Source organism: Schistocerca cancellata, chromosome 9 (assembly GCF_023864275.1).
Source record: "Schistocerca cancellata isolate TAMUIC-IGC-003103 chromosome 9, iqSchCanc2.1, whole genome shotgun sequence".
Taxonomy (NCBI): Eukaryota; Metazoa; Arthropoda; class Insecta; order Orthoptera; family Acrididae; genus Schistocerca; species Schistocerca cancellata.
Window position 1 is genome coordinate 223,037,517 of NC_064634.1, and position 25,130 is coordinate 223,062,646.

The following is a 25,130-nucleotide window of genomic DNA, read 5'->3' on the forward strand; positions in this document are numbered from 1 at the left end:
TAGCTTATAATTTGTCAGGAAATTGAGTGCAGTGTATGAAATACTGTTCAAACGTGTGTGAGTTCCTAAGGAACCGAACTGCTGAGGTTATCGATCCCTAGACTTACACACTGCTTAAACTAACTTACGCTAAGGATACCACATAAACCCTTGCCCGAGGGAGGGCTCGAACCTCCGGCGTGAGTGGCCGTGCAGTTCGTGACATGGCGCCTCTAACCGCGCGGCCACTCAGTGCGGCCATTGTTTATTTAAACAACTTACAGGATACAGGATGGTGTATGTTACAGAGTTTATTTAAGGAATTTGTCAGGAAGTCGATCGCAGCATTGAATATTGAAACAATGGCGCCCCTAATTTTATTCTGATTGCACTTGGAAACGCTGAGTAGGCTTAGTTTATATCAACTGCCGGATTAAGGGATGTTACTGCTCTTATTTTCCTCACTTCTTGAAGCACACTGGCGTCTAAGCACAGATGGGAAAATTTTAACAATTGCATACCTGAAATTTTATGACATGTTTCGAAACCCAGTCTCACTTTCTGCAGATGGACAAATTACTAGAATCTCAGCGGCAAATTATTTTGTACAGATCAAGAAACATACAGTGGTCATATGGCACTGTCAGTTAAACCCTGCAAAAGTGGTCTACAGACCAGGAATGGAATGACGTGCTGTATAGTAGCCGCCGTTGGGAATCTCCCGTGCGTGTCTCTATCGTCAAGGGACTGCAACGAAAGTTAGAACCGCCCAATGTCCTAATTACAGACCACGTTACTAAATGCCACCGAAAACGGACCACATATCGGCCTTCTCTGATCTGGCGGCCCCGAAACAAAGCATCAAGTAGTGGCTTTCTGATCATCGGGAAATTCCAGATTAGCTTCCTGTCTCTGTCTTTCTCCAGTGGCCATTCTCTGTGAACCAACGTCCCAAAACATGCAGACGGAGGTTTTTATCTCTCCTCAGAATACAATGTTCCTACTGGCTAGTGCTGGAGGCAAAGGGAGAGCGGTTACAATTTCGACATCAAAAAAATAGTGAAATAAGCCACTTGCACTACCCTTATAAACTGATTGCTTAACAATTTACAGCCGTCGAATACATCGCTTAAAACACTCACCTCCACCTTACGATTATCCTTCTCCGTAATAAAACTATTTTCAACTTTTGAGCATCACACACAAACACTATGCAAATCAAGTAATGAAATTTCCACCACAAATAGATCGTAGTGCTAAACACATCCGAGGTCTTGTACGCACCAGCATTTGAGAGCACGAACACCCTCCTCTACCACAACGCTCGACTAAATATATCCCGTGAGAGACCCATACCCAAACACACGCGTGCGCACAATACAACTATCGGAAACGCGATGGTGTTTTGAAAAGTACTATAGGATTCCTTAATCGGTTCTCGCCGCTACATACGGAAGGAGGGAGGCAGGTACTACTTCGAGGTAGAATAGAGACAACAGCGAATACCACTGCAAGACAGAGTCCAGTGCGATGTATTGAGAAGCACTGAACACGACATACGTAAACTGGAATCCAATCGGTAGTAAGAAGCTGTTCATGGCTAAATGTCAGAGATCGCTATCAGTCACGAATCTGACGTCGAGATTGGATTTTTAAAGCCCTGTCACCGATTTAATCAGAAGCTGACCGGGTGCAGACCGCCACGTTCCGCGTCTCGAGAAGGAATAGAGCGAGCTGAGGCCGCACCGTACCCAGAGCACAAGATTTCTCCAGATACATGTCGAGGAGGTTAGCATCCCTTATCTGTGTATAGTAGTAGATATGAAAGTGTTGTGACGTAATAGCAAACGGTTAAGAAGAAGAAGAAATGGATACTTTTTATGCTTGAAGGAGGTCCAGGCGGACGGCGTTTGAAGTATTATACGTAAATTAACTACGCTATCAATTCTTAAGTATTGTTCTAGTGTCTGGGATCAGTACCAAGAAGGTATTGGTAAGAGAGGACATAAATACAAGCACTCCTAAGGCTACACGGTTCTGCACTTAAAACAGACTGCAATGTTAGAGCTGTGCGGTTTCAGACCTGTTAATATTCCAGTGTAAGAAATTTATTTCAAGCGCATGGCATACATTCTCCTTGATGGTTTCGCTGCAATAAACCATGGTGACAAACTGTAAAATGAAAAATCTACTACCTTAAAACATCGATTCTTATACATGCAAAATATAGTTTTCCAGAGGTGTATAGCGCCTACTGTTCAAATCCGATCACGGATCAAAATTACACTATGCTCGCATCAGTCCTATATAAAATGATCTTTAATAACGGAGAATATCTCTTTCAAGGAAAGAGACAAAAGCATAGCAGCGGTGTTTGACATGTGGAATTACACGTCATGCCGCCACTAACTGTAAACAGGACATCCCTCTAGCAGATGCTCGTATACACGAGGATTGCAGTACCTCACAAACACCGGTCGCTAACTTAGAATCACCGTAGTTACGAAACTGAAGACTTGATTTTATGCCCAAGATGAGGAGGGGAATGGGGAATGTCGCATAAATCTTCGTTTGTCTAGAGGAATATGTCGAAACAGGATGGACATGTTTCATGACACATGAGATGGAAGTCCTTTGATGACCGAGATGTTTGCTGTTAACGATCGGATGCAACCCTACAGAACAACGGAAAAAAGATGGTTAAATGACCTGCAGCAACATCTCAATCTCTCTCTCTAAAAGGCATCATCAGTCTACCATTACATCATACCTTGTTACAACTCCATGTCAACCTATCACTCCAACCACTCTCGGTTATCCTTTAAAGCAGATGCAAGTAAGTTTGGAGACATATGGTGGTCTTTTTTCCAGGAATCAACTCGCGTGTATCACTATTACCTCAATAGACATACAGCAGACTGTTGCCTCGACGAAAAAAAAGAGTTTCCCTGGTTCCTGGTGCTCCCATGTCAATATTTTCTCGTGTTCTTCTTCTTGTTGCATACTCGTTCCCATGTACAAGAATTGTTCAGCACCAAGCAGAAGACATGCAAGTACTCCCTCTATTTCCCCGAATTTAGACGTAGTCGAGACATTTCCCCTCAGTTTATATGAATTTTCCGTAATTTTTCGTAATTTTATCGATTTTATATCACTTCTACCCATGCAATCATGACATTACTTCTCATTCCGTATTCTAAAATTGCTTGTAGTACAGTTACCAACAGTTAGCGGAAATGCACTATTCCTCTAGTGGGTCAGCATAGTATAATACTGTACTCGAATGCATCCAGTCACCTGCAGCCACATATTCTACAGTTGCAGTGCATTTCCTCTGTTTTCTGTATGTCTGTACCGCGGATTACAACACTTCAGAATCAGACGACGGTTAAGTTTTAATGCGCGCTGCAGCTCATTGAGTTGTACAGAAGGTAACAAATTCAGACTACATCAGTTCTTGCAACTCACCCACGTGCAATACAGTTCGGTTCCAAGAGCGACAATCAGAGTTCTTTCGTGTAAGCCTTGTCACTGCTGTCTACATTACTCAAAGAAGCGCACAGTGCTCACAGACTGATATTTTGTTTATACCATGACCAAAAACATACTAACGTGGCCATAAATTTTTAAGTGTTTCTGTCTAACACAATTAATGGCCCTACAGACGAGCGATGGATCCCAGCGATCCGTCGCATGGCCGACCAGTCGCTTCGTAGATTGCACCTTTGTGAGCAAATCGCAGCGATAGGTCGCTGATCGCTGGCCGCATGGAAATCCCAGGCAAACTGATGGGTTGCATGTGATTTTTGCGCGCAATATGGCTACATGTAGTGTGTGGCAATATGGCTAAGGCTCGTTTCTCCATTTATTAAGCGTGCTTGTGCAGTTTTGTTCCTTTTCGCATTGCCCAAGTTGGTAAGAAATTTACGGCTGAATTTATTATTATCCAGGAACAACGAATTACGCTGAAAAGTGAAGTGGAAGCCGGAGTTGCCATTTATTTTAAGAAGTAACACAAAATACACCCTCCGATTTTGCAAAGATCAGAGTTTTGAAGCTTGAGCTGTGGAAGTAGAAGTGATGGGAAGTTCACAGTAATAAAATAACTTACGGGTTTGTTGCCGGGTGACGTCGTCGAACGCCGCCGATATTTCGACAGGAGCACACCCTGCCATTCTCAAGGCACAAATGCAAGGAAGAAGAAATGTGCTAGCAAATTTAATACCTCGGTTCACAGAGGAGAAAAGAGGAAGACACCACACACAGAACAAGTGTCAACACAAACAAAGGTAACCAGCATCAGAAATATCGATAGTTACTGTTAATCAACAGGTGAGGTAGCACTAATTCTGTCCCTCTGTTTTTTGATGAGAGACAGAGCTGAATTCCAAGCAGCATTTAAACAAAATCCACCATCTCTGTTAATAAGGTTGCCTGATAGTCTGATTTCAACAGCTTCCTTAATAACACTATCCCAATAGCTGGACGTGCAAGCCAGAATCTCCGTGTTGTTGTATTCCATTGAATGAGCGGTGTCAAGGCAATGTTCAGCAATGGCGGATTTGTTCGGCTGATGTAAGCGTGTGTGACGCTTATGTTCAATACACCGGTCTTCCACAGTCCTGATTGTCTGACCAATATATGACATGCCACAACTGCTAGGAATACGATAACACCAGCTATACGCAAACAAAGTTCATCTTTTACGGACGGCAACAGGGCCTTAATCTTAGAAGGTGGTCGAAAAACACATTTCACATCATATTTCCGCAAAATACGGCCAATCCTGTTTGAAATGCTTCCTGCGTAAGGCAAAAAAGGCCGTAGACTTAGGTGCCACTTCGTCGCTGTCGTCACTCACCCCTTGCACAGAAGGCTGATGGCGCAACGCACGTTTGATCTGCCTCTCACTATAACCATACTGACGAAAGGTGACTTCGACATGCGATAGCTCAGCTGCCAAACTTTCAGGGTCGGCGATAACGTGGGCCCTGTGAACCAAGGTGCGAAGTACTCCTTCAAACTGAGCTGGATGGTGACAACTATCAGCTCGCAGATAGAAGTCAGTGTGAGTAGGCTTCCTATAAACAGAATGTCCCAACGTACCATCAGTCTTCCTTCTGACCAACACATCAAGGAAGGGAAGGCATCCATTCTTTTCCACCTCCATAGTGAACTGAATATTCGGGTGGACTGAATTCAGATGTTCCAAAAACCGGTTTAAATTCTCACTACCATGAGGCCAAACAATAAAAGTATCGTCTACATATCTGAAAAAAACACGCAGGTTTCAAGGTCGCTGACTCCAATGCACGTTCCTCAAAGCCCTCCATAAACAAATTGGCCACAATAGGTGACAACGGGCTTCCCATTGCAACTCCATCAATCTGTTCGTAGTATTAAATTTGCTAGCACATTTCTTCTTCCTTGCATTTGTGCCTTGAGAATGGCAGGGTGTGCTCCTGTCGAAATATCGGCGGTGTTCGACGACGACACCCGGCAGCAAACCCGTAAGTTATTTGAACATTCGATTCGCCGGGAAAAGTTTAGGTCTCACTTCACAGTAATAGTCACGAGGCAATGAGCTCCATCTAATGATTTTGTGTTATTTATGAAATAATTACACGCATTATTAAAGTTTTTAATTTCTAAACGGAATAATATACGTACTTATTGTAACTTTAAGAGGACATATTAATTCAAATGTTCAGCGGAAATCTATTTACAACTATACTCACCTTCCTTGTCATTTCATATAGTTTAATTCTTTTTCATAGAATTTTTAACAAGAGTTATTGAAATTAGTAGTGCTACTGTTGACAACATCGATATTAAAACATCGAGTAAACTGTGTAGGCCTACCTACCTGCAATTAATCAGCGAGACTGCTGAACAGAAAAAGAAATTGAGGACGAATAAACGTGAAATGAATTGTATTGGCACACTGGAAATATTTACACAACCGACTTGGCCTCAGTGGAAAATGTAATATATTTTGTAAAGTAATGTAAAGTTCCCAAAAAAGCATTTCAAAGCAAGTTTAATAACGTATAATTCTCGTCTGTTTTAAATTTATGTTTTGCAGGTATTCGTGGTGATACGAAAATCAAAGGTATCTGCCGCTAAACATACAGGTCATTTTCCATAGCAGAACTTCTTCACGCAGTGACATTCATAATACTGATCGCAATTGCTTGGCAAATTGCTCGTTTGCGGGGTATCGTAGCGACCGACCGATTACTGGCGATATCGCATGAGACTGATCGTTGCGATCCGCCGCTCGTGTGGGGGCTATTTACGCAACACACGGGCGTACGCATCGGTGCTGCACACACACACTGATTGTCACTGCTCGACTGCCAACTGTCGTTATCGCTCACACTTTACAGTTCTTACAAAGTGTGGCATATTACATTTGGTTTTATACAGCACCTTTCACAAAAGTATAACAGAGAAGATCAAACATACATTGAGACACTTGCATACGCAGTTAAAAGAAATTGTTGGGTTGTGGTGGGCTTCAGTCCAGAGGCTGGTTTGATGCAGCTCTCCATGCTACTCTATCCTGTGCAAGCCTCTTCATCTCCGAATAACTACTGCAACCTACATCCCTCTGAATCTGCTTAGTGTATTCATCTCTTGATCTCCCTCTACGAGTTTTACCCTCCATGATTCCCTCCGATATTTAATTGGTGGTCCATTGATGACACAGAACATGTCCTACCAACCGATCCCTGCTTCTAGTCAAGTTGTGCCACAAAATCCTCTTCTCTCCAATTCTATCCAGTACCTCCTCATTAGTTACGTGATCTATCCATCTAATCTTCAGAATTCTTCTGCAGCACCCCATTTCGAATGTCTCTGTTCTCTTCTTGCCTAAACTATTCATCGTCGATGTTTCATTTACAAACGTGGCTACACTCCATACAAATACTTTCAGAAAACACTTCCTGATACTTAAATCTATACTCGATATTAACAATTTTCTCTTCTTCAGAAACGCTTTCCTTGCCATAGCCAGTCTACATTTTATATCCTCCCTACTTCGACAGTCATAATTTATTTTGCTTCTCAAGAAGAAAAACTCATTTACGACTTTAAGCGTCTCATTCCTAATCTAATTCCTTCAGCATCACCTGTTTTAATTCAACTACATTCCACTAGCCTAACCTAACCTAACCTAACCTAACCTAACCTTACCCTCGTTTTGCTTTTGTCGATGTTCATCTTATATCCTCCTTTCAAGACACTGTCCATTCCGTTTAGCTGCTCCTCCAGGTCCTTTTCTGTCTCAGACAGAATTACAATATCGTCGGAAAACCTCAGAGATTTTATTTCTTCTCCATGGATTTTAATTCCTACTCCAAATCTTTCTTTTGTTTCCTTTACCGCTTGCTCAATATACAGATTGAATAACATCGGAGATAGATTATAACCATGTCTCATTCTCTTCTCAACCACTGCTTCCCTTTCGTTCCCCTCGACTCGTATAACTGTCATCTGGTTTCTGTAAAAATTATAAAAACACTTTCGCTCCCTGTATTTTACCCCTTCCACCTTCAGAATTTGAAAGAGAGTATTTCAGTCAAAATTGCCAAAAGCTTCCTCTAGGTCTACAAAATTCTAGAAACGTAGGTTTGCCTTTCCTTAACCTATCTTCTAAGGTAAGTCGTAGGGTCAGTATTGCTTTGCGTGTTCCAACATCTCTACGGAATCCGAACTGATCTTCCCCGAGGTCGGCTTCTACTAGTTTTTCTATTCGTTTGCAAAGAAAGTAAGTGTCTTGTACTATTGTGTTTGTAATCTCGAAAAACATTACTTTTAGAGAGGTGCAGAAAGTGTGCCTCGGTGGACCTTTGCCAGGTAGAGAGCTGTGAGGTATAAACGTGTTGTGCAGTAATAGATAGTATCACAAAACGTCTGCTTCTGTTTCACCATCCAAAGAATAGGAGACCCTCAGCCACCACAAATGACTATTTGAAAACATACAGTATATGCGTATTTGAGGGAGCTTCATCATTACGGAGGAGAAAACTTAAGACACTGAATCGCTGTAACTTACACAACACAGAACGTTAAACGCTATCCATTAATACATTCTTAAATACCAGCAGGAATCTGGCAAGACATATCGTAAAACAATCACAATATCATTTTGTCTACGTCAGTTAGACATCTGAGTACTGACGTTAATGAGAACATACAGATTGAGACTGTCATAGAGCCTAGTGGAAATCATTCACGTCGACGTAGTAAAAAAACCTTTCGCAAGGGGTGAAAGTTGGCAACGACTAAAAGGACATTACTGCAAAAATTATTTAGCAGACAAGCAATTGAAGACTTTAGTTTCTTCCACTTTGGGTGTCCTTTTACGCAGAATCAATATAAATAGTCATTTATAAAGAGAGTAATAATTTTATTTTTATAAACATTGAAAACATGTTAATATTATTAAGAAACAAAATTTTAAGTGAGAAAAAACTAAATTCATTGAGTTAGAAAGCACCAAAAAATTGTTTGCGAAACCGAAACTTTTTTTAAGGTTGTTAAGTAGTAGAAAATGCTGATCGTAGAGGGGAAAAAGATGATGAGCAAAAAGAACGGTAGAAGGAAAGCATGGAGACTTTAAAAATAAAAGTAAAATAAGTAAAAATAATATGAAGAAAAAACAATACTGAAAAGAAAATTGTGGCATAATGAGTAGGAGCCAGACTTCAACTGCAAAAGTCAACATTATGTATCCTACAAGGGCAGTCGATTTTTTCTGTCTCTTACCGGATTTTTCCACCTTTAGAAACGCTCTGTTAACGTAAAAATTACTGGACTGCACCGTGTGGTGTATAGAGTTCCATTTTAAACCATAAACTATCACTTACTAATGAAGTACGAGGTCAGAAGAATGAACTTCCCTGAGGACCATGTCTATTAAAGAAGGGGACAGGTTTATGTGAAACAGAAGGTCATATGTGAAGTAAGGCGTGTAGTAGTTGTATTAAAAAGTGGAGAACAAATTCGCCATCCGCGCCAACCTCGCTTCTCCCAACCCCACACCCTCCCTCTGCCTGGAAATGACTACTATTTAATGTAAATAGTGAGAGTAATTAATTTGTCTTTTTATGCCCAAAAACATGTTTAATTGTTGTTGATTTTCACATTAAAACCATATTCCTGTAGCTTGAAATTCAATCGCGATTCTTCCATATACCTTTAACAGTTTCATCAAGTTGAAAAACCAAATCTTGTTCTATCCTACTAAACATAAAGCCGCATTACAAATTTAGACCACTTATTTTCATGTACTCAAAAGACAGCCGCAGATTTTAATCAGTTTTGATCCATATTGCATTCTTAAACATTCTAAAGTACAAAAAATTCCTGATGATACTTGTACAAAAATGTATGGAGACTGTTGACGAGAACTGAGGGTAGTCAGCTCGACCCATCTGTTTGAATTTCCCCCGCTACCTGTTCAACCAGACTCCCAGTGAAATGTCTTAGTATCTCCAGCTCCAGAAACGCTCCGTGTGTCGAAAATTTCAAGAATGTTCCTTTTGTACTAGGTATATTAACTTTCTTACATGAAGAAACGGATTAATATGTCACAATACACAATACTCGAGATCTCCGATTACTCTACATGTGTGAGTCATGTCGGAACTCAGGAACTTAACAAAACTGATCTATCGAGTGTGTCGGGTTACTTTTGATTGGATAGTGTATTGTTGACTTTCACAAAAAAAATTCAGCGCCAAGGTAGACACTCGGGTTACCCCGCTTGTAACGCCGATATGGCATTGCTCAAGTGTACATTCCATACAGAATGATTTGATGTTCATCAGTTGGTAACAGAAGACCAGGTTAACTGAGAGTACTAATGCGCTGCTTCCTGGACTCGGGTAGGCGCGCCGGCCCTGGATCGAATCCACCCGGCGGATTAACGACGAGGGCCAGTGTGCCGGCCAGCCTGGAAATGGTTTTTAGGAGGCTTTCCGCATCCCCATAGGTGAATACCGTGCAGGTCCCTACGCCCCGCCTCAGTTACCCGGCTGGCTGACATCTGAACACGTTCACATTGTTCCGTGGATTACACTAGACGCAGACAGCTGGAGTTCACTAATTCCATCCTGGGGGTACGGAGTGGCGGCAGGAAGGGCATCTGGGCCCCCTTATCATTAACCTTACCAAATCCGATTCTAACAATGCCGACCCTGCGAAACGTAAGATAAAGGCAAAAGCGAAAAAAGAAGAAAGAAGTTGGTAACAGAAGACAACGGAAAATGTACATTCTGTCAGTTGTTCACGTTATTTGTAACGTCAGCTGGTGATGAACGCGATTATTAGTGCTGGTCTGATGAGTCATGGTTCCAACCTGGCAGAAGTTCGAAAACACAGGATTCACTCATTTGGGCTACAGTTAACCCACATATGCTTCCTGAGTTCCCACTGCAAGCACGAAAAGTGTGCGGTTGCCGTACAGTGTCACATACACCAATCTTTGCATCAGATTCTTGCATGGAAAAATAAACAGTAAATGCTACATACTGGTGGCAGCAATTTGTTCGTGCACTGTGTGTTCAGACGCACTTGTACTCTACCCAGTGTTAAAGCCTTATGTTTGTTCTGCCACAATTCGCCACATGTCCTGTTTTACCAATCTGCCAGCCTACAATGTCTGAGATCTGTAATGAGGGGTGACCACCCAACCGCACGACTTCTGAACGTGGTTTCACCTTGGTTTCGCCACACGTTGAAGACACTCAGCGCGGCACTCCTCGAACACCCGACAAGTCGTGCAGTTTCAGAAACGCTCGTGTTGAGTCCCTGAGCCATCACATTGTGCCCACGGTAAAACGCAGACAGAGCGAGCACAATCCCCATTCTACACAAGAACAGCACACTTACTGACACTACGTGCAATGCAGCCACAAGGGGTAGCCGCGTGGTCTAGGCGTCTTGTCACGGTTCACGCGGCTCCTCCTGTCGGAGGTTCGAGTCCTCCCTCGGGCATGGGTGTGTATATTGTCCTTAGCGTAAGTTAGTTTAAGTTAGATTAAGTAGTGTGTGTAAGCCTAGGGACCGATGACCTCAGCAGTTTGGTCCCATAGGAACTCACCACCACTACCATGCACTGCTCGTGTGTCTGACTAAGTCATTCCTCGCCAGTGACGCTATTATTTACATCGATAATAAGTCGGGGATCATAATGTTCTGGCTGATCAGTATATGTGTCATTGTTGTTAGTGTAATGAATCTGTATAGTTTGTAAAACACTGACCTTATCACACTTTTCTGCCACTAACTGTTTTTGTTTCCATAGTCTTGTTACAAGATTAGCACATTTGTGTATAACTTGTGGTGTTACTGTGCATTATCTTATCTTTTGTTCATGACAACGATACACATTAGCGTCCAAAATTAAAGCAAAAAACCGAAATTTTGCAAGCTTGCGTTTATCTTTCCACAAAACAATATATACAGGTGATAGTAAAGTAGAAACAATGTAAAGGATACAGAACGTAAAAGGCTGCAACATGCACAATGGTAGACAAAAATGTTCTTCTTTTTTTCCAACTAAACGGTCTTTCACACATAGTCTGGCAACTGGTTAATGTGCTCAATATGGGGTATGTCCATCTCTGGCAGCAATGTAGGCAAGACAACGGTGGAGCGTTCTGCGAATGATGTCTTCAATCTCGTGTTGAGGCAATAACGCCTGTTCCTCTTGCAGAGCAACTCTCAAGTTTTGGAGTGTGATTGGTGGAAGCTGATGTGATGCAACCCATCATCCCATGCATCCCAGACATGGACTATGGGATTCAAAACGGGAGAGCCAGCAGACCACCCCATGGGTGCAATATCTTCCGTTTACAAGAGAACGTGAACCGCCCATGCTCTATGAGGTCGAGCATAATTGTTCATCAATATGAAGTCTGGGTCCACAGCATGAAGTCTAGGTCCACAGCACCACACACCAACCGCACATGAGGTCCCAAGATCTCATCATGATACCACACAGCAATTAAACAACGACGATTGACCTGTACAATTTCGTGAAGAGGTGGTCTTGTGTTTAATATAATCCCTACTCACACCATTAGGGATCCTACTCGATATCGGTGCCTTTCCACAGTGTTTGGCACCCGAAATTGGGTTTCACGTTCCACCCAGAAGCGAATCCATTGAGATTTACTCTCCAGATTAGATCGGGACGCACTTGTGAAAAGAACATTGGCCCACTGTTCGACTGTCCAGGTGGAATGCTGATTACTCCACTCTAGATGTTCACTTCTGTGAAGATGCATCAGACGTACACATACATTTAAAGGCCACTCTGCTGAAGTCGTCTGTACAGCGTTTGTCACGATATAACACGTTCAGTTGATGCTGCGGGGGCCAGATGACAGTTGCCGTCCAGTACTAAGGTGATACCATCATGTCCTTATAGCCAAATAACGGTCCTCTCTGTGTGGTATCACAAATCGTCAGACCCGCCCTAGTCTTTGGGATACTGTTTCAGTTTCTATAACCTGTCGCCATATTCGAGAAACAACAGAATGATTCACATTAAGCCACCAGGCCACATCAGTTTGCGACTGTTCTGCTTGCACCCTTCCTACGGCCCTCCGCTGCAGAGGATCCATAAGTTGTATTCTCTGTGCACACTGCACCATCTGTGACTGTGAATGAGAGACTATCCCCCCCCCCCCCCCAAACACTATACGATTTGGTAGGTGCCCTGACGTCATCGTTGGCGTGGTCGACTGGAATGTCACCTTTCCATGCAGAAGACGATTGTAGGGACATCTTTCGATAGTTTGTATGATTGCATCGTGAATTAGAAGCAGAATGGCTTTCGGAACTCAAAGAAGTTCCAGCTATGATGCCATCCATTGTGGTCTCATCACTAGAGCCAGAGAGAATGAAAGTCTACTGGGTTTCAGTGAAAGCTCGACAAGCTGATCGATGATGGTCTGCCCACTACCTACTTGCTGGCTTCAACGCCAAAACGCTACCACCCTGTTGCATATCACAGCCAAGGTCTTTCATTCCTGCCTGACCACTGAGAGTCCGTTACAGATGATCCCCATGGCCAGCTCATTAAGGTTTGCTGCAATCTTGGTCAATTTGTAGTGGATGACCAGGACCTAGACTTCGTGACAACAGTCAGCTGTCCTCACCTGGACACACGATGGGCTGCCTATGAGAGCATTGAGTTGTGAGCCATAGTGTACAGCAGAACATTTGGGCAGGTGGCACCTTCCTGTCCCCACTCTGCCAGCAGCACAGCATGCGACTGTGTCTTACTGACCTATGGTGACAACACTGCAACTCATTGGCGAAGCTTCAGCACTATTCCGCGGTATGTGCTTGTGCATGGCTGCCTTCTGATGCCCCCAGACACTTCATAACTCTCTAAACATAAGGAATAAAAGTTATTGCAGATACCACTGGATCACTGCCGCCTCTGGGCATAAACGGGATCACTTTCCCTCGCTCTATGATCATCCTCCTGCACATAGCGCTATCCAGCTCTAAAGGTCGCAATGCTGGTGTCAGAAAGTCGTCGAAGCAGGATTTTTGTGGGCGAAAAGGGGCCAGGTAACCAGATTTAAAGCATTTGTTCACTATCCTTTGTTCACTGCCCATTCTCACTCTCTGTGCGTTTCCATAACTTCCTTTTTCATACATCTTACCTCTTCAATAAGTCATATCACTTTCGTATCCCTAATCTTCCACAATTCTATAAAGTCACCATTCCCCCTACCACACTCTTTTATCATCTCTGTTCCTTATCATTCCCCACGTCAGTTCCTCATTCTCCATCTTCTGTTCCCGTCACCACCTCCCATTTCTATCTCTTCTCATTGTCATATTTGCACTTTCCCTCCTCATTCTTCTTCTCCCATTCTTCCTCGTTTCCTTCTCCATCATCAACTCATTTTCCTGCTTCTCTGTCTTCTCCTTCTCCTACTGATTTCACCCTTCTCCTACTCATTCTCTCACTTATGGTTTTCTCTTCCTTTTTATTCTTCCACTTCTTTTACTCATTCTTCCTCTGGGTCTTACTCATTCTCCTCATTGTCTTACTCATTCTGTCCCTACTACTCATTTACTCAGTCTTCCTATTCCCCTACTCATTTTCCCTCTTCTCCTACTCATTCTCTGCATAGTGCTACCTTTTCTCCCTCTTGTCCTACTCGTTCTCCTCTTCTCCTATTAATTATCATATTCTTCTGTTTATTACCACCATATCATACTCCTTATCATTCTCCCTCTTTTCTTATTCATTTCTGACCTTCTCTGACTCATTCAATTTTCTCTTTACCTCACTTTTTAATAAATTTTCGGCACTGATAATTTTTTTTCCAGTGCCATGTCACTATATTAACATATATGTTTCACCCTCAGTGAACACTTGGAGTCACCATCTAGGAGAGCTTCTGGGTAGTTTTAACAGTACTACAGGGGTAGAGACAGAACTGAAACTGAGGACAAGTTGTGAGTCGTGCCATAGAGCTCAGACAGTAAAAGCATTCATCGTATTCCTGTTCATCTGGCTCAGCGCTTGCTCCACGGCAGAGTGAAAACTTAATTCTGAAACGTTGGATTTTATATACCGCAATGTAACAGGATGTTGTATGTAGGTCACTTACATAATCAATGCTAACGCAGTCGATTCAGTTCTGAAGTAGCCATTTCTTGTTAAGAGACAGCTTTCTGCGCCAAAGAGGATATGATATTTTGATAGTTCTTGAGTAAAGTGCCAGCACTAGTTGTTTAGTTTAAAAATCACGGTAGGTTTCTGCCCCCAAGCTACTACCCAGTGGCATGTGTCTCAACATTACGACGTTCTCTCAGGACGCCTGACACACAGCCTTAGGGGCTGAAACCAGTCGTGGTTTATTAAAATAAATAGAAAAGAGCAGTTTCATTTAGAGTCAGTACTACAGTTGCGGAAACTAAATTAGCATGCCCCATATTCTGGAAAAGGAATTTCAATAGTGTTGGTCGACAAGTAACCGAGCGCTGATCAAAGCTGAGTGGCTGTTGACGTGGCAGGCTGCGTTCGGCCAGGGGCGAAATCACTCAGTTTGCTGGCAGCAGGCTGCAGCTGCCCCGCGCAGGGGCCGGAATGCGGTCACGTTTTCCCGCCACACAGAGGGCTCATCCGCGGCCGCAGACGGCTCACGGCCCACTGCTCGCCGGTGCAAAGGCTCGCCTTTTGATGTCGCACCGCTGCGCGCCAGGACCGCCTCACAACTTTATAACAGTCCCAGCCGCCGCTAGTTCTGAAGTACGCAACCTCCAGTCATCAGCTCGTTTATGACCTCGCCTTAACCCGCCTGGCATTGATCGGTATCACACGAGGCTATGTACTTCCATACTCGTATTTTCCGACATCGTTTCTCTTCAGCCAAAGCATTTTAAAAATTATCTTAACTATTAGGTTGCTTCATACCTTAAGTTCGTAGCGTTTTCGTTTTGCGTGTTGGAATTCCGGTTGCTATGGGTTTATTGATCGATTGTCGTTATTTGCACTACTGGCCATTAAAATTGCTACACCATGAAGATGACGTGCTATAGACGCGAAATTTAACCGATAGGAAGAAGATGCTGTGACATGCAAATGATTAGCTTTTCAGAGCATTCACACAAGGATGGCGCCGGTGGCGACACCTACAACGTGCTGACATGAGGAGAGTTTCCAATCGATTTCTCATACACAAACAGCAGTTGACCGGCGTTGCCTGGTGAAACGTTGCTGTGATGCCTCCGCATGGCTGTAACGGATCGTGCAGCCACGTCTTGATCCCTGAGTCAACAGATGGGGACGTTTGCAAGACAACAACCATCTGCACGAACAGTTCTACGACGTCTGCAGCAGCATGGACTATCAGCTCGGAGACCATGGCTGCGGTTATCCTTGACGCTGCATGACAGACAGGAGCGCCTGCGATGGTGTTCTCAACGACGAACCTGGGTGCACGAATGGTAAAACGTCATTTTCTCGGATGAATTAAGGTTCTGTTTACAGAATCATGATGGTCGCATCCGTGTTTGGTGACATCGCGATGAAGGCATATTGGAAGCGTGTATTCGTCATCGCCAATCTGGCGTATCACCCTGCGTGATGGTATGGGGCGCCATTGGTTACATGTCTCGGTCACCTCTGGTTCGTATTGTCGGCACTTTGAACAGTGGACGTTACATTTCAGACGTGTCACGACCCGTGGCTCTACCCTTCATTCGATCCCTGCGAAACCCTACATTTCAGCAGGATAATGCACGACCGCATGTTGCAGGTCCTGTACGGGCCTTTCTGGATACAGAAAATGTTCGACTGCTGCCCTGGCCAGCACATTCTCCAGATTCCTCACCAATTGGAAACGTCTGGTCAATGGTGGCCGAGTAACTGGCTCGTCACGAAACGCCAGTCACTACTCTTGATGAACTGTGGTATCGTTTTGAAGCTGCATGGGCAGCTGTACCTGTACACGCCATCCAAGCTCTGTTTGACTCAATGCCCAGGCGTATCAAGGCCGTTATTACGGGCAGAGGTGGTTGTTGTGGGTACTGATTTCTCAGGATCTATGCAGCCAAACTGCGTGAAAATGTAAGCAGATGTCAGTTCTAGTATAATATATTTGTCCAATTAAAACCCCTTTTACCATCTGTATTTCATCGTGGTGTAGCAATTTTAATAACCAGTAGTGTATTTATAGTTCACTGTTGCTACGTGAGTTTACATTGTCATTATCATTTGTAGATAGTGAGTAGAGGTGTGGACACTAGAAAATCGAGTGCCAAATGGAGAAATCGGAACATTTCCGACATTTTCTTCAGTTTCATTTCAATAGAAACGTTTTGCGCTGTGTGTGGAGGTAATGGAACTGGAAAGAGCACGGCAAGAAAATAGCTCTCTAGTTTTAAAGTGGATCGTTTTGACATTAATGGCTCTCCACATACAGGAAGATTGGTATTTGATGAAGATCGTTTAACGGATTAATCCACAATGGTTCACATCAGCGTACTCGATAACTGGTAAATGTGATGAACTGTGATCATTCCCTGTCCTGCGACATTTGCATTCAGTGGGGAAGGTTCAACAATCGGGTTTATGGCTACCACACGCTCTCAGCCAAAATCATAAAAATCAGCTGGTGGCCATGTGTGCATCTCTTATTGCTCGGCATTAATTCGCTCGTGGTCAACACCGACCGTTCCTATCCTATATCGTTACTGGTGACGAGAAATGGCACCTTTTTCTTAAAATAAGGAAGAGAATGATTGAGTCCAAACAAAGCAGCAACTTCCCGTACAAAGACCTGCGCGCTTCCACAATAGATAATGTTATGCAACTCGTGGAACAGCGACGGTGTGATGTATTACGAATTGCTTCCAGAGTTGTAACCATCGCTGTTGACATTCACTGTCAAATACTGTATCGTCGTGGAAATGCAATCAGACAACAACGACCAGGAAGACTGCGTGAAGTGATGCTACTCCACGATAAAGCCCGCCCGCATTCTGCTAGACTGACTAAAGACAATATACAGTATATGACACTGCAACTAGATTTACGTGGCTTATGTAATCAAATACCAAATTTGGTTTATTACGTACTATGCCCCAACAGAACGAATAGTCCTGTCACGGAAAAGCCACGTATAACACTCCTGTTTGCTACTGTTTTACCATAACCTTAAAGTTGGAGGCAGGTCGTGAAATAAAAACTATCTTGTTAAAGTAATTATGGTATAAAGCAACAGAGCAGTGTTACCCTCTGAGAGGAATTTTGTTATGTTGACCGTGTTGTACCTAACGGAGGTGGCTTATCGGAAGTGAAAGTCAGAATTACGTAAATATTTAAACAGTAACAAACAATATTTTACCTATCTACACTGTTCAAAGAGTAAGGAAAATGGTCGCCAGCCTAATTAGACAAGAGAATTATTGACATTCTTTTTTAAGAAAATAAGTGTGAGTACCTTTAACGGACAAACACAACCTATATTTTGCCACACGTGAGTGCAATGAACTCTGGCACCTGCATATGTTCACGTAAAAAAAAATGCTAACCGTTATAAGATAACATCGCTATTGGCATAATGGCAATAGAAAACGACATATACTTTTGCCTTCAACGCTTGTTCAAACTGAATGGTCTCAATAATATTACTATCAATATTAACTGTAGAATTATAAAATAAGCATAGGTTCAATATTACTTTTCAAACTTTTCCTATCTTATAAAAAATTGTAAATGTAGTTCGCTGCAAAATTATGAACTGGTCATAAGTTAAGTCTCTGTCTCAGCTAAATACTTTCTATTTAGAATGAAAGTTAAATGTATTTCGCTAACAAAAAATTTCTCACAGAATTTTAAATAAAAGAAGTTACTGGTTTCATAGATAGTGGTCGTTCTATTAATTGTTATTTAGCATGAGCACAATAGACAAACTAAAGATCCTGCTACAACATTAATATGCACTTTCAATACACAAAAGAAACCAGTGCTTAGCAAGCATGAGTGTATAACTTTCCACAACTGCAGTTTTCCACTTTTACTATAGTGAGACACAAAATTAACATATTTGTAAGATACTCACTCACCTTCTGCGATTTACAACAGGCAGCAATGTCATCATTTACTAAGCAAAACTTTATAAGCCTCAGTCTTAAGAACTTTTAATTTTGAAGTTGGCAACAACATATTAATAAGCAGTTTTAATAAGAAAATTATTTTCAGCAAGCATCATTTACTTTAACTCACTCTCTTGCCACATTAACTTTAACTTTCTTTCAATAAAGGACACTCGGTAATCACTTTAGTTCAAACGGAGAGAAACTTGAGAGGTGTTATGATAAGGAAAAAAATCAAGGTAGGTACATAAATTCAGTTATAAATTACCTTATATTTGAGCACACTAACACATCCAATAAGCTGATCCTTCACTGTACATTATTACAGTGTTCCGTCACAGTGATTGCGCTATGTGGTGGCGATTGCATGTTAGTAGGTGGATTTGCAGTTAGAATTGCTGGACTCTGTCATTTCTTGGTGGCGATGATGGATACCAATTTCAGAAAAATTCCAGCTCTTCATCCATCCATCCGAGACATTGGAAAGCGTCAGGAAAAGCCTCTCTCGGAACCAGCTTTTACATGGGCAGTTCAAAATTTGGTAGCTCGTCTCCGATTGACTCTTGTATTTATTTAACTTAGGGGAAAATGCTACGGACTTATGCACCAACCCAATATTTTCCGACATCGTTCCTCTTCAACCAAGGCATTTTAAAATTTATTTAAATTATTTTTGTATGTATACGATCTTATGTGCAATGCATACTGCGTTTCACTTTCTGGATAACACTAATATAAACAGCAAACAACTCAGTAAATGTTCAGGCACGAGAATGAATCCTCACGTAGAGTGGGCGCTGACTGGAAGCTTCTGCTGTGTGCTCGACTGGGACTTAAAGCTGGAAAATTTGCCTTTGCATTTCGCAGGCATATGCTGTAACGACTAAGCTATCCAGGTATGAAATACGACCCACCCTCCCGGTTCATCATAAAAGACATGCGAGAGAATTCACATATACAGATGGCGGCAGTGCCACGTACAGAAGGTATAAAAGAGCGGTGCATTGATGGAGCCGTCATTTGCATTCAGGCGATTCATGTGAAAAGGTTTCCGACATGATGGCCAAACGACGGAGATTAACAGACTCTGAAGTCTGAACGCGGAATGGTAGTTGGAGCTGGATGCATGGGACATTTCATTTTGGAAATCGTAAGGAAATTCAATATTCCGAGTAAAGCGTCATGGGTATGCCGAGAACATCACGTTACATGCAGTACCTGTTACCACAGACAACGCAGTGGCCAACTACCTGCACCTCACGACGTAGATCAGCGGCGTTTGCATATAGTTGTCAGTGCTAACAGACAAGTAACAATGCGTGAAATAACCGCAGATGTCAGTGTGGGACGCTCGACGAACGTGTCCTTTAGGACAGTACGACGCAAGTTGGCGATAATGGGCTGTGTTGGCAGACAAACGAAGCGAATGGCTCTGCTAACAGCGCGACAACGCCTGCAGCGCCTTTCTTGGGCTCGAGACCACATTGGTTGTGCCCTACGCAACTGGGAAACCGTAGTCTGCTCAGATGCATCGCGCTTTTAGTCGTTGATAGTTGATGGCAGGGTACGAGTGTGGCGCAGACCCCACGAAACCACGGACCTAGGTTGTAAATAGTTTGGTGGTGGCTCCATAATGGTGCGAGCAGTGTTTACATGGAGTGGCTTTCCCGGTCCAAGTGAACCAATCACTGACCGGAAATGTCTATGTTCGGATACTTGGAGACCATTTGCATCCATTCATGGGCTTCATGTTCACAAGCGACGATGGAATTATTATGGATGAGAATGTGCCACGTCACTGGGCCATAATTGTTGGCGATTGGTTTGAAGAACTTTCTGGATAATTGGAGCAAATGATTTGGCCACATAGGTCACCTGACATGAATCACATCGAACAATTATTGCACGATATCAGGAGGTATCCGATGGCTTTTGACACCTCAGCGTATGTAGCAAGCCTATTGAGTTTGTCTCATCGTTATTGATGGCAATTTCACCTTCTCTATCGCTGTATTTTCAAGGATTTTCATCTACCCGGAAATTTATATCGCCAAGTAAGAGCAAATAAAGATTCTGATTCATGCGCTCTTTCGATATGTAATCGAAAGCGCGACGTAAGATCTATACCTGCAGCGAAGCAACAGCTGGAGGATAGTCTGGCAATGGCAAGAGCTGACAGTCATGTGGTACGTGGAGACTATGAGAAATTGCTGAAATTCAGTATTATTCGGGGCGTTATACCATGAACTTTTATGCCAGAGCAGTACGTCGCTCGGGTTTGGTGGAAGACGGCGCTGGAACTTAATCTGTTGTTTATGGCTCGTTGAACTTGCTTGGTGAACGTAATAGTGTGTAGGCCGTACAAATATTCGGATTTATCCGCTGGGTAGTAGAGTTCATTAGACACTGACGGAAAAAAAATAGGAATACCAAAAAATTATAAATGTAGATTAATGAAATTTCGGTAATAGATTTGTGTAGGTAACATATTTAAATGATTAACATCACACGTTAATGTAAGCACGAGATAAGCCATTGCAGACGTTCAATGGTTGTACATTAATAACCGGTGTAACCGCCAGGATGTTGAACGCATACATACAAACGTGCATGCTGAAGACTGATAAAATACTGACAGCAGAAAGAAAACTGTTGATGCTATGGTGTCGTGCCTTTGCGTGAACTTTGTAAGCCCAATGGAGCAGATGTCTGTAATTGGGTTTGAGGACGGGCTTATCTGAGTTGCAATCTCTTGCGAGGACTGAACATATGGTTCGAATGCCCTGCTGATAGGAAGGCAAATTTCTAGATTTGAGGCCTCGAGTTTCAAGCGGTCAGTTTGAAGACCATCATGCATTAAAATCATATCTCTAACCAAGGAAGCAGCATATGATTGCTTGCACTTTCCTTACAGTAGTGAAAATGGGAGTCGTGGCATAAACCCTATCGGTGAAAAATCTACTCTCTGTATGACGGTCCTAGGAGTTTATGACAACTAAATACTTGTGGTGGGATAGTTCCATATGTGCTTGACATCAATGTACCCAAGTAAACCAGTCTTCAACTTATTATATGGAATGGCATTGAGTTCCATTTCCAGATTTGGTTGTTGCAATAGGTGATAAATGCCCAGGCATATGTATGCCAAAAAGAAAGCGCTACACTGGTCTTCACCTGAAATTCCGTTAACCAGGAAGTGCTGCTGCATGTGTGCAGCATAGTTTGCGAATGCTTTGGCCTTCCTGTCGAACAGCTGGAAAGCAAGTGGTACTGACTGGAAATCCTTGACCATGGAGCTGATCTCAGAGAGACAGGAGGAGGTTTCCAGAGGCGACATGGAGATGGCCACCAGACACTCGATCAGGAATCTGTGGGTGTTCTGCATCTATTGGTATAGTATCAACAAGGAAAACACACACTATAACTGTGTACCTGGATCAGAATATATTGTAAATCTAACACGGACTCAAAACCTTGTCGCCGACAAATATGTCCATTGACAGCAGCACAAAAACTATCCAGGCAAAAATGATTGAACACATATATTTATCAAAGATTAATAACACATCTACTCTGATGTGGATTGAAACAAAGCATAAAATAAGTCACTTCTTGAAACAGAACAACAATAAATCTGGTGGATAAAGGCCAGTCAGATTGTCACTGAGTTCATCAAACACTCACTTTACAAAAATCAAAGTCATACAAGGGGCAGAATTGTCTAAGACTGGCGGGTAACCATTTGAAAGTTAACCAGAAATAAATTTATAAATCGACAAGTCTGTCGCAACGATACAGTCCTCAACTTCTTTGGAAATGAACACTAAGTTCACAGTCGGCAGTTCCTGAGGTTGCGAAGTCAGGCTTGAACGGCAGCGACATTGTGACGACAGCTCTCAAGTGAGAGTCTTGATTGATGGAATCCTTGCAGAATCGGAGCGTGGAACAAGAATACTCACCCACAGCAAGCTAGCCTGATCTGGCCTGAGTCATGTGCTACATACCACTTAGTGCTAGGATACAGCCTGAATTATTTTTGATCACCTTTCTTGTGGAAGACAATAGCTTCTTATGGCCCATGGCTTCTAGTCATGCTTGGATCGCCTTCTGGTATATGGTTAGAGCATGCCATCAGAAAATTGTCCCCTTTTTGTTAGGCCTCTTTGAAGCACTAATATGGTGATGGCAGCTGACTCTCTAGCCTTGGTAGAGCACCAGTAGTGTCTGGATTGCAGCTAAGGCCACGAATGAGACATTCGTGCAGCACCACAGAGATCTGAGTGCGAGAAGATCGACGTTTCAAGATATCAAACAGCTTTGGTGATGGGAACGAAGTCTTTCGCGACGACACATTTGTAAAACATTCTCAGTTTTCTTATCGCGTCAATTAGGGATAAAATGTCAAGCTTTCGACGATAGCCTTCACCATCATCGTCAGGAGCAACTGACTGTCTCCACTGCTGCTGTGATGGCCTTTTATAGCCCGTGGACGGCTTCTGATTGGTCGGCTTGTGATTGGTCGGCGATTACGTACTGCTGTAGCAGACGGTGTCAGTGTCTGGGCTGGTGGCGCCACGTAAACGTAAACGTAAACGTAAACCCTGCAAGGAATGTCTTTGCTGCTTCTCTGCATCGAGCGCTCGTTTCCATGCACCCCTCAGATAGTATCCGCTATCACGGTTTAAGTTCTTTTCGCTCGTTCTTATTTAAATAGCCTCCTTGATAACAGAATCATAGTACGTAGAGGCATGGGACAAAATTTTTGTTTCACCAAACAGTATTTTATGTTCGTTCGTGAGGCTGCGCTCCGCAATTGTCGGTTTCTCCAGTTCTCCACTTTTAATAATATTTGGTGTTGCGTACAGGGGTCGAAAACGGTACGAATGGTCTGACCTATATAATTGCTTCCACACTCACAGGGGACATTATAAACTCCAGGGACCCTCAGGCCGAGACTGTCCTTAACAGGGCGCATCATCTCCTTAATTTTCTTAGGAGGACGAAAAATAGGTCTTATACCCCGCCTACCCAGAACTCTTCCTATTTTGCTGGATATAGCGCCACAAAAAGGAAGAACTGCAATCGGTGTTTCATCCTATGAGTGTGCAGCATTTTCACGTTTCCCTTTTTTGGGAGAACGCTGCCTTTATATCGAGTGAACCACAGCCATTCTTTCCGAATACGTACTTCAGATGGTTAATTTCGAACTTCAAGTGGTCCTCGTCAGAAACAGTTTTGGCCCTATATACCAACGTGTCCAAAACAGCTCTCTTCTGAGCAGGATGATGGAAAGTCTGTGCATTAAGGTATAAATCGGTATGCGTCGGCTCACGGTATACAGAGTGACCGAGACGCCCGTCCGCCTGTCGTTGTACTAGGACGTCTAAGAATGGCAGCCTTCCTACCTTCTCCATCTCGACCGTGCACCGGATGTTCGGTTGTATGGTGTTCATGTGTTCCATGAATTGTTTGAAAGCTTCTGCGCCGTGTGGCCAGACCATAAATATATCGTCAAAATAACGATAAAATAAGGATGGACGGAGAGGAGCTGAATTTAATGCACGTTCCTCAAAATTCTCCATAAAAATGGTTAGCCGATGATGGAGATAACGTAGAGCCCATCGCCATACCGTCCATTTCATAAAATTTATTACCATACAAGAACTAGGTGGTCGGCATCACATGCCTCCACATACTGGGATTCTGTTATCAAGGAGGCTATTGAAATAAGAATGAGCGAGAAGAACTTCAACCTTGACAGCGGAAACGAGCGCTCGATGCAGAGAAGCAGCAGAGACATTCCTTGCAGGGTTTACGTTCCCACGGAAGCAGTGGCGCCACAGGCTCAGACAATGGCACCACCTTCAACAGCAGTACGTAATCGCCGACCAATCACAAGCGACCAATCAGATCCGTCCACGGGCTATATGAGGCCACCACAGCAACAGTGAAGATAGTTGCTCCTGACGATGAAATGTCAAAATTCACCCAAACTGAGTCTGTTCCTAATACATGAGAATGTACTGGTTCATTGCGGACAGCAGAAAACCTTGCATTTTGTTTGGTAAGAGTTCAATTTTCTGTCATCTGAAGCAGAGGGTAAGTCAATATCTTTTTCAGACTTGCATCTTTGATAAAAAAAGTCCTTCCGTGATTTCTAAGGGTCAAATTTACCGTAATTAAATAAAATCACACTATTCTGTGACTCATAGCTCAGAAACTATTCAAGGTGAAGTTCTGAAATAAATTCAAAATGTAAGTAATGTTGTATACCTTGGGATGGTATTAATTTGGTATTTTTAGAACTTAAATTTAAAGTAATTTTCACAATTTTTATATTTTTCTCGAAACATCATTTTAAATTGAATAAAAATTGCGCCATATTGTTCAGCATTTTATTTAAAACAATATTAGTACTTTTTTACGACATCTTAATGCAGGGCTGTAGAAAAATGGAAACTAAATACAAACAGCGGAAACACCCATGAATCACGACGAGGCCGTTG